Genomic DNA, 10,943 nt, shown 5'->3' with positions numbered 1-10,943 from the left:
GTAGCATGCTAGGTGGAACGCTCCTCCTGGCAAGCTTCACATCAACAAAGCTAGCTTTGACCCGGGACAGGTTCGCGACAAAGAAAAGTAAAGTCAGAGGATGGAGAACAACACAAAAGATAGTTTTTAAGGTTAAAAAACAAAATATGAGATCTTTTGAACCTGCTTCATTATGTTTACTCTGTTCAAAAGAAAAGTGAAACCGAAGTAGATTGTGCGTGGATAATGACGTAACGCCAAAACCTTACTGTACTAGCAACAAGAAGTGTTGTTTCCGTGGGAAATGAAGGTGAAGTAGCAGTTGCTTTGAAATTAATGCTAAAATGGTCAACTACAAACTACATTCATATTAAGTTGAAAAGAAAATATGACTGACTTTATCCCATCGTAGCTCGCATATTCTGTCTCTTTTTATCCGTCTTCGGACTTTCATGTACCATCAGAGATTCGTTAATCAGCTTGGTGTAGTTAATTCGTGTATACACTTCCAGTTTTAAACTAAGCGTGCACCTGCGGCAAATTTGGTAAGAATACTCCAGTTCAGATAGGATAATGCCACTGCTTTACGCTAGTTTTTGCAAGCATTGTACTGGACAAGCATTTCCGGTTTCTCGAACGGTGGCACTGCGCACTTTCGACAAAGTAAGCATTTCTTGAGACTGTAGAAGTAGAATTTAAATCTTGCTTTTACCCTATAACATACTTTATCCCATCCCATGAAACATACTAGAGTAATCTCTGACTTCATAATTAAAAAACAAAATTATTGATGTTATATGTTTTCATATGAAGGAAGAGGGGATAGCAAGATCTTCCTTGATGGACTGAAGATGGGTATTTAGCACAGCTTGCAGAATCTCACTGCAGGGATAATGGGTATTTTTGCCTAGCTTACAGAGTGTCTCACTGCAGGGATGATGGGTACTTTTGCATAGCTTGCAGAATCTCTCACTGCAGGGATGATTGGTACTTTGCATAGCTTGCAGAATCTCTCACTGCAGGGATGATGGGTACTTTTGCATAGCTTGCAGAATCTTTCACTGCAGGGATGATTGGTACTTTTGCATAGCTTGCAGAATCTCTCACTGCAGGGATGATTGGTACTTTTGCATAGCTTGCAGAATCTCTCACTGCAGGGATGATTGGTACTTTTGCATAGCTTGCAGAATCTCTCACTGCAGGGATGATTGGTACTTTTGCATAGCTTGCAGAATCTCTCACTGCAGGGATGATTGGTACTTTTGCATAGCTTGCAGAATCTCTCACTGCAGGGATGATTGGTACTTTTGCATAGCTTGCAGAATCTCTCACTGCAGGGATGATTGGTACTTTTGCATAGCTTGCAGAATCTCTCACTGCAGGGATGATTGGTACTTTTGCATAGCTTGCAGAATCTCTCACTGCAGGGATGATTGGTACTTTTGCATAGCTTGCAGAATCTCTCACTGCAGGGATGATTGGTACTTTTGCATAGCTTGCAGAATCTCTCACTGCAGGGATGATTGGTACTTTTGCATAGCTTGCAGAATCTCTCACTGCAGGGATGATTGGTACTTTTGCATAGCTTGCAGAATCTCTCACTGCAGGGATGATTGGTACTTTTGCATAGCTTGCAGAATCTCTCACTGCAGGGATGATTGGTACTTTTGCATAGCTTGCAGAATCTCTCACTGCAGGGATGATTGGTACTTTTGCATAGCTTGCAGAATCTCTCACTGCAGGGATGATTGGTACTTTTGCATAGCTTGCAGAATCTCTCACTGCAGGGATGATTGGTACTTTTGCATAGCTTGCAGAATCTCTCACTGCAGGGATGATTGGTACTTTTGCATAGCTTGCAGAATCTCTCACTGCAGGGATGATTGGTACTTTTGCATAGCTTGCAGAATCTCTCACTGCAGGGATGATTGGTACTTTTGCATAGCTTGCAGAATCTCTCACTGCAGGGATGATTGGTACTTTTGCATAGCTTGCAGAATCTCTCACTGCAGGGATGATTGGTACTTTTGCATAGCTTGCAGAATCTCTCACTGCAGGGATGATTGGTACTTTTGCATAGCTTGCAGAATCTCTCACTGCAGGGATGATTGGTACTTTTGCATTGCTTGCAGAATCTCTCACTGCAGGGATGATTGGTACTTTTGCATTGCTTGCAGAATCTCTCACTGCAGGGATGGTTGGTACTTTTGCATAGCTTGCAGAATCTCTCACTGCAGGGATGATGGGTACTTTTGCATAGCTTGCAGAATCTCTCACTGCAGGGATGATTGGTACTTTTGCATAGCTTGCAGAATCTCTCACTGCAGGGATGATTGGTACTTTTGCATAGCTTGCAGAATCTCTCACTGCAGGGATGATTGGTACTTTTGCATAGCTTGCAGAATCTCTCACTGCAGGGATGATGGGTACTTTTGCATAGCTTGCAGAATCTCTCACTGCAGGGATGATTGGTACTTTTGCATAGCTTGCAGAATCTCTCACTGCAGGGATGATTGGTACTTTTGCATAGCTTGCAGAATCTCTCACTGCAGGGATGATTGGTACTTTGCATAGCTTGCAGAATCTCTCACTGCAGGGATGATTGGTACTTTTGCATAGCTTGCAGAATCTCTCACTGCAGGGATGATTGGTACTTTTGCATAGCTTGCAGAATCTCCCACTTTCACTAGTTCTTCCCCAATTTTGGAGCTAATTAACTGCTAGCAAACTCTCGTTAAGTTTGGAGGAGGAACTACGTGAGGATGGACCGAGAATTGCAATCAGAAAAGGAAGGAAGCGAGAGTATTAATCACGAATAGATTTTTTTTATAAAAAAGAAGGAAATGAGAGAATAAAAATTGTTGGAACGCATAATCATAAAAGTAAAAGTTGGTAATCTCCGAGTAAGAGTGGCGAGGTAGGGGTTATTTTTACTAGCTTCTCCACCCCCGGCCAGTGGAGGGGGCCCCGCGGCATTGCCTTCGGCCCCTCCATGAATAATAACTAGTTAAAGAAATTCCAGAACATAAAACCGAAAGCGGACTACCAAGAGCTGAAGATATCGCTTTTTCAGTACGTGACGCGAAGATACGAATTTTTCAGTTTTTCTATTTTTCTTTTGTGTTTCGGGTGAAGATAATAATGCAAATAGAAACTAATTATTTCCTCTCCCCTTAACCCTCAAAAATGCGTATCAAATATTTACATAAATTACAGCTGTTATGCCATTTACGCCCATAATCCCCAATTAATGGACAACCAAGTTTAGGTTTTTGTCAGGATATCTCTGGAGAAAACGTTTTAGTCCAGCGTAGGTATGAGCTGGACACAAAGAGGAAAGGAAATCGCTGGAAGCCCTTTTTCTGGAGAAAATAATAAAAACCAATTCAGTAAACTAAATTACTGTCAGCCAACTCTTGGTAGGACACATCCGCCATTAATTTAAGATTAAGATTCTAATAGGGCGGCCCTTAAGGCCTACGCCACTGCGACCCCTTTGGAACTATTGTGGCTCCCCAATTTTAGAGCTCACCCTCCATACCCAAGTCCGTTTAATCAGGTTCTTAATTCTGGAGAGCGACTCCTTGGGTAAAGCTCCTCAGGCCTTGGTTGTTCCTTCCCGAAAAGTAACATCCTTAGCCCCTTACACTGACACAACACGTGCAGTACTGTTTCCTCCTCCTCCTCTTCCTGACAGAACCTTCAGAGGATATCATCCACCATGTGCATGTGTTTTCTGAGCCTGCAGTGGCCCAGATAATAGGCCTACAATTATCTTTATAGCCTTGACGGATTAATTCTACAGTCAGCCAACACGCATTTGTAACAGCATATACTTCCGTTAACCAGCAAAGAAACCTTCCAAGCTTTGAACATGTCTAAACATGCCAAGTTTAAAGAAATATTCTCTCAGGGATGAAATATCATAAAAATAGAAAACTACTACAGATACGATCTAGATTGGCAAGCTCTAAAACAACTCTCCTAACAATAACAACCATAATTACAACCACCAGCTAGTTCGCACAATTACAGAGTTGTAATTTTGTTAAAACTTTTGTACAGTTAGCCACTTCTAACATTTACCGCTGTATATTGTTAAATACACCATTTTGTATGTATATTGTATATGTACACATATCTATCCGTTTACACCCATCTTGAAACAATGCGAGATTAAAACTTGTTTTAACATTTCCTAAACTGGTTGTAGGCCGGAAATGAAACTGTTGTTTCAAAATGTATTAATTTTTTTTTTTTTTGTATCTTAGTCGAGCCCGTTGTTATTCAAGCAGGATGTTGAAATGAAATAAATAAAAAAAAGTAATGGTAACGCCAAACTTGTTCCATTTTCAGACTAGAGCACTTCCGGTAGTAAATTTTCGGCTGTAAGACATGTTTGTTACACTGTTCGCTACAGGCGCCGAACGAGACCTGTAAAGCTAATATGTATTGCGGTACTAGTCTAGGCCTTGCATTTTATTTAATGATTAATATGAGGAATTTATAGTAAAGTATGTTAGGCGGTTATAGGTTAGACCCGCAAAGCTAAGATGTATTGCGGTAATAGTCTAGGCCTTGCATTTTATTTAATGATTAATATGAGGAATTTATAGTAAAGTATGTTAGGCGGTTATAGGTTAGACCCGCAAAGCTAAGATGTATTGCGGTACTAGTCTAGGCCTTGCATTTTATTTAATGATTAATATGAGGAATTTATAGTAAAGTATGTTAGGCGGTTATAGGTTAGACCCCCAAAGCTAAGATGTATTGCGGTACTAGTCTAGGCCTTGCATTTTATTTAAAGATTAATACGAGGAATTTATAGTAAAGTATGTTAGGCGGTTATAGGTTAGACCCGCAAAGCTAAGATGTATTGCGGTACTAGTATAGGCCTTGCATTTTATTTATTTATTTATTTATTGTTTTATAGTACACTGTATAATTTACTGTGAAATACCCAAAGACTTTCCTCTCATCTTGGATTTTGAATGTCGTGGCACGCATGTTCATTTCCTCTCTGACAGGTTTGGGACTTTCTTTCATCGTCAGAGGAAGAATAAATCAATTTGGTGTGGAGATTTCCTCTTCATTTATACTGCTAACTCGTACTTGCTGACATGGTTAGTTTGTATATACGATCCGTATCTCGGATCTAATCATTCCGCTTAATGTACGATTTTGTAACAGTTTCCTCACAGGATATTTTTCCAGGATTGTGAGATCCTGCGGGGAGGAAAGAAAGATTAAGAACTGATAGTTCCCCACGTCATGTTTAGTTCTTAAATTTTCCATCTTTTAAAGCTTTCCTTATGTAAGATTTCCACTGGGGAAGACTTTCTAACCTAGTGTTGATTAACATCAAAAGTGGAAGTTAAATATTACTTTGGCTAATAAGAGAAAGAAATGGCGGAACGAGTAAAGCAGTGCAGGAAGTGAAATAAGTCGAACATGAAGATGGGAGGAGTTAGTAGACTTAAGAAAAGATCGTTTTAAGTTCACATTAGCGGAACTGAAGTCCTCTTTCTGCTGAAGAGTAAAGTCTTTTGGTTAATTTTCTGTGTGCGCGTGCCTGTGTTTGTGTATAAAGAGAAGAAGAGAAGACAGCGATGGTGAGGAGAGAATTCTCATAGTAAGGATCTCCAGGAAGTGGAAAGGGGCACAGAATCTCCTAGCGAAGAAGTCACGAAGTCACTTGGAGAGACGGCAGACAGAAAATGGTTCGAGTGATAAGTTAGTAATAAAGTTAATCGGCAAAGCAAACGCCCCGATGGAGGAGGGCAAGGGAAGTTGATGTTGCTGTGAGCAACTCTCCGACTTCAGGAAACGCCCCCAACCCGCGGATTTTCTCTCCACTGCACGAGGAGGACTTACCCAAGGAATTGGAAATGGAACTTGGTGTATAGGTGGGCCAGGATGACGTAACAGAGAACTCTCTCTAATGTGGGAACAACTCTTCACACCCACAAGTTTCTACCAGGGAGTACTCAGGTGCACAATGGGAAGCAGTAACTCTTCCGCCAAAGCTTCTTCCCAGATTTTGGGCTAAAGGGAACGGGAACGCCCCGCTCCCCTCCTTGTGCGCTACATTTTGCTATCTTAACACGTATGTAATAGACTAACTTTTAACTAAGCGCAACATTTGAATTACAAGCAATCCTGGCCAGTTAGCTTTAGAGAGAAATCTCTCGCTGCCTCTCCTCCTAAGATGGAGTATATCCACCTGTATCCTGGAGCGAACAACTTACTACCTATTTGCCCGAAAACTCACTTTATTTGGCCAAATAGGATACTCTAGATAGAGTACCTTCTGCGCTTTCCAAAGCTGTCTAATGGCTCCGTTTGTTGTAGATGCATTCCTTTAGGCGTTCACGCAGTAAACCAATCACATTAACTATTATTTATTTTCATAGAACTATTAATTGAGTTGACACAAACTATTCAAACAGAAGTGTTCTAATAACACGACAATCTTCACTTCAAATGTTACTGCTTCTAAGTCAAGATCACAGAATTAATACAAGTTTCATCAAATGAGTGCCACAAACTGATATACCCTTCAGTAAATCAAATTTAAATTATTATATTTACATGTTTTAATAGTCACATGTTAAACAGTTGATTTTTTTTGTTGATTTCAATATAAATTAAAAGAAGAAGAATATCAGGCAGAAGGAGAAAAAGTACATTATCAAAACTTTCTTAATGGTGCTCTACGTTTCGAATACTGTTAGTGCCATTTATCAACAGCATCAGCGGCAGTTGAAGAATTAAGTAAATCTCTTGTCAGTCATAGAGGAATATTGATGGTAGAGGGATCCTGAGGAGCTGTGATGTCACTAAGAAAATAGGAAAGAGAGAACACCTTCTGAAGCCCCAAAGGCTTTACGCCAATCTCCCCAGTAAGTCTAAACAAGACGGACTCACTCTCCCTCATTAAGAACATTCAACTTTTAAGCTCTTCAATTTGGCAAGTCAAGCTGTAGCCCAAATCTCCAACTTAAGAAGCAATCGCTACATCTTGGTTCAAGCGCACTTCCACGTTACCATACTTCAAAACCAAATTAATCTCGCTAGCTCGGAAATAGTAATTCACAAAATGTAATGCGTTAATAGTGTTGTCGTCAGAAGTTTACCACAGCTTCCGCTCTCTTTCGCCCCCTCTCCCCCGCACCCTGTCAACATACTTCACAGCCACACCCTCACACAACCTAGATGCTTGGCAATTACATGAAAATATTGTAGTAACAACTTTGTACATCTGTTGGATTGTCACTTTTCATCAACGTCTGTCAACAGCATGTTGCCGTGTAGAGGTGGGTTGATATTAGCGCTGTTGCCGAGCAAAGTACATGTTCTGCTACCAGCTACACACTCCAACAGACAGACCTACTCTCTCTAAGTGAAAACATCGTCAATTACATCAGGATATTTACCCAGCTAGTCTTCGCCACTATTTCTTTATTTCCGCTCCAACATATGTACATATCATGTTTATTACATGTACATGGAAAAACGGTGGTACTTTAGTATGTTCTTGGCTTGACAAGTAGTTAAGTAAGAGATGTGTAAAATACGGCCAAACATACAGCATACATAACTTTGTTTCCCCGCTGGCTACGAGTGGGGTCACCCATCCAGGTACTAACCAAGCCCGTTGTTGCTTAACTTCGGTGATCGGACGAGAAGTGAGCTGGGTCATCTGCAGTATGAACAAGCTCTTGTATGCATTACTGCAACACGCCTAAAACTCACATTTACCACATTAAGTGCAGCTTTTCAATTTGGGATTTCCACCGGAAATGTCCAAATAGAAAACCAGTTTGAAAAAAAATGTTGTTTACCGTCTGTTGCTTTTCTGCGTTTGTAGTCAGCACAATTCAAAAAGAATAAAAAATCACATGTGATGATTCACTTTTCTCTTACGTGCCATTTTGTATACCTATGTACACTATTACGTATGTTTTATTAGATAATTCGGAAGCTAAATAAAATTATTCAACCGAAAATCCCTCTTTATAGAATAGAGGAAATTGTGAAAAAGTGAACAAAAAAAATAATAAGGTATTTTGATCGCTAAGTCGGGAAACCTAGAAGGTCTCAATTGAGTCGTTGAGATACTTTATACACCCACATATCCGCACACAGACACACATCATTTCCTATTAAATAATTTTTTCCTGTTCTTCCTCGGTGATTACTTGAAATGGAAAAATTTGACACGATTACAATACTTCCACTTTGCAGAGTTACTAATATTTTGTTGCTAACTTGAATAAGATAATTTTACAAATGCATAAGACAAAGTTGTTGGCAGTACTGCTAACATAATTATAAAACGTCTCTCGTATCGAATGAATAGCAATATCTTGTTAGCACATGTCATACATACGCTCCTGTACATACTAACTGCGTATTTATAAGGCCGCTTGTTTCTAATTGAATGTTTCTTGTAGGTTTGTCGGTTTGTTTAAGAAATTACATCCGTATTGGTAATGTGGTTAAAGAAACTGCTACCAGTTGTTAAAGTGATGTAACATCTCACTAGAGATATAAGAGAAACTGGATATCTAGAAGGCAGTGCCGCCGAACACTTGTAGAGCGGAACTGGCTCCAGTAAAACACTGTTACGCACACTGGAACACAGTTGCACTCAAATTATCTCCGCTTCCGCCTCCGCTTACCGCCCGTCACTCGTCGCTCAGTTCTCTCCCATCCACCACTTGTTCTACATGTGTATTATTCTCCGTAAACGTTTACGCGTAATACATCTTACGCGACCCTTAGCGGACTATAGACAACAGCCTGCCATTAGTCCCCGCGCTCTACCGGAGAGTGTCGCGGTTTTAAAAGTTATCCAGTTCCCCCGTTCTGTAATGGTAGAACAGCTTTCCACAGTCTGGGTTTGTAGGGATACCACTTTCCGCCTTTAAGGGATAGATTTGGGAGACAAGAATCAGCAACAGGAAATGTCTTTTTTTGTCGCGTAAAATAGTTTTTCGATTTTGTTATTACGTGAATCGTGGTAAAAGTAAAGCGATTTTGTTTTTACGTGAATCGTGGGAAAAGAAAAGCGATTTTGTTTTTACGTGAATCGTGGGAAAAGAAAAGCGATTTTGTTTTTACGTGAATCGTGGTAAAAGAAAAGCGATTTTGTTTTTACGTGAATCGTGGGAAAAGAAAAGCGATTTTGTTTTTACGTGAATCGTGGGAAAAGAAAAGCGATTTTGTTTTTACGTGAATCGTGGGAAAAGAAAAGCGATTTTGTTTTTACGTGAATCGTGGGAAAAGAAAAGCGATTTTGTTTTTACGTGAATCGTGGGAAAAGAAAAGCGATTTTGTTTTTACGTGAATCGTTGGAAAAGAAAAGCGATTTTGTTTTTACGTGAATCGTGGGAAAAGAAAAGCGATTTTGTTTTTAAATGTTTCTATTAATCACATCCACTAATTAACAAATCAAGTAATAATATCAATATAATGTCCTCTTAAACGAAACCAAAATTTTCGTCGATGTTTCTTTACTTACTGGGTTTCGAATACCCATCAAAAATTTGGATTTCAAGTGGAATCCCAATTTCTTCACACTCAAATGATGAGACATACTCTGATGATAGATGGAAATCCTAAATCGGCATGAAACTAGTACTGATTTATGGATTATTGATAAAGATACAGAGGTCCTGAATGCTGTTTTTCAGAGTCTGCAGTTCTAAGAAATATTAAGTATTTAGAACGGTTGTCAAGATTCTTTCCGGACTGCACAAACTGGTTGGTCACTAAAAAGTAAGTAAAGTAAAGTAATCGCCTATTTTTTCAGGCGGGGCTTTACGTCCAACTACCAATTAGGTGTCGTGGACGAAGGCGACTAGCAAACATACTTTACTGTAAATTTCTTTTATTAACCATTAAATAAAATCTAAGGTTTAAGACCGGGAATCGAACCCAGTTCCACAATGCGTATTAGCTTTGCAGGTCTCGCCTCTTACCGCTCGGCTACCGTGGCGCCTGGTTGGTCACTAAATAGAACAATTTTATCTCTTTTTGGGGAACGTTTTGTTCTCAATATTCACGGAAAACCATAACAATGGAACTTCTTGCAACCACTAGTTTCCCAACTTGTTATAACGGCAGGAAGTAAGAATAGAAAAGAGTCCTCCAGAGACAGGAACTTTCCCTTTATTATTTTTCCACTCTAACAACTTCTTTCACCTTTTGTGATGTCACGACATTTACCGGAAGTTAGTGAAGAATATAGTAATAAAAATTCCCTTAGGGGTAATAAATCTAATCTAATAAAAGGACACCTTCCTTATTTATGGTGAAGGATGTGAGTAGGGGCTAAGCGAGGAGCAGCGCACCGAAAGGAGTAGATCTATTGTGACATCCAGCGTTAATGGCTCAAAGCAGAGGTATGCAAGTACTGCGTTTACTGGCAGGCGACAACGTCGATTCATCCCGTTTTTTGGCCAAACTGTCGCTTGCTCTTTCTCTCAATCTCAGACAAACTATACTTCCTCTGATCGTGGAGCGCAAGAATTTGTCTTGGTTGAACGATGATGAGGCAAGTGCCAAATTACAGGAGGAGAAATTTGATTTAACCAATGTTCCCCAAGGATAATGATAATGGGAATTTTCTTTTTCAAAAGAAATACGTAAAGGAGAAATTAGAGCAAAGTTACAAATCGAAATTTAGCAGCTTGCTGTAAGCATTCATTCCCAAACCCAAATTGGTTTTTAGAGGATCAAACTTAGACCCAATTCTGGAATATATCTAAGAAGAGCTTTGGGGAAAAGGAAGCCCCGGGACACCAGAAACGATCATGTCTGACCACCGACCGCCTCTATTTCTTAGCACTCTGGGAGAGCTTAGTTCCTTATTGTTCTCAGAAATCTTATTTGAAGTGGTGGGTGGAGAGCCTCTACGCTATCTGCTCTGAGGAAACCCAAATTAGGGGTTATAACCC

The 10,943-nt window shown here is 39.9% G+C and overlaps 1 long non-coding RNA gene across 1 annotated transcript; it reads right to left on the bottom strand.

Moving 5' to 3' along the window:
* Positions 1-4,880: 4,880 nt before the first annotated feature.
* LOC141452468 (uncharacterized) lies at positions 4,881-6,574 on the bottom strand. The gene is made up of 2 exons (XR_012457423.1): positions 6,251-6,574; positions 4,881-5,205 (listed from the first exon to the last, which is right to left on the bottom strand). It is a non-coding gene; the product is annotated as an uncharacterized lncRNA (long non-coding RNA).
* Between the last annotated feature and the right edge of the window lie 4,369 nt (positions 6,575-10,943).

This window comes from Rhodnius prolixus, unplaced genomic scaffold (genome assembly GCF_049639745.1).
Source record: "Rhodnius prolixus isolate KJV_2025 unplaced genomic scaffold, Rpr scaffold_3, whole genome shotgun sequence".
NCBI lineage: Eukaryota > Metazoa > Arthropoda > Insecta > Hemiptera > Reduviidae > Rhodnius > Rhodnius prolixus.
The sequence above is the reverse complement of the archived record's forward strand: the minus strand, read 5'-3'. Positions and strand labels throughout refer to the sequence as shown.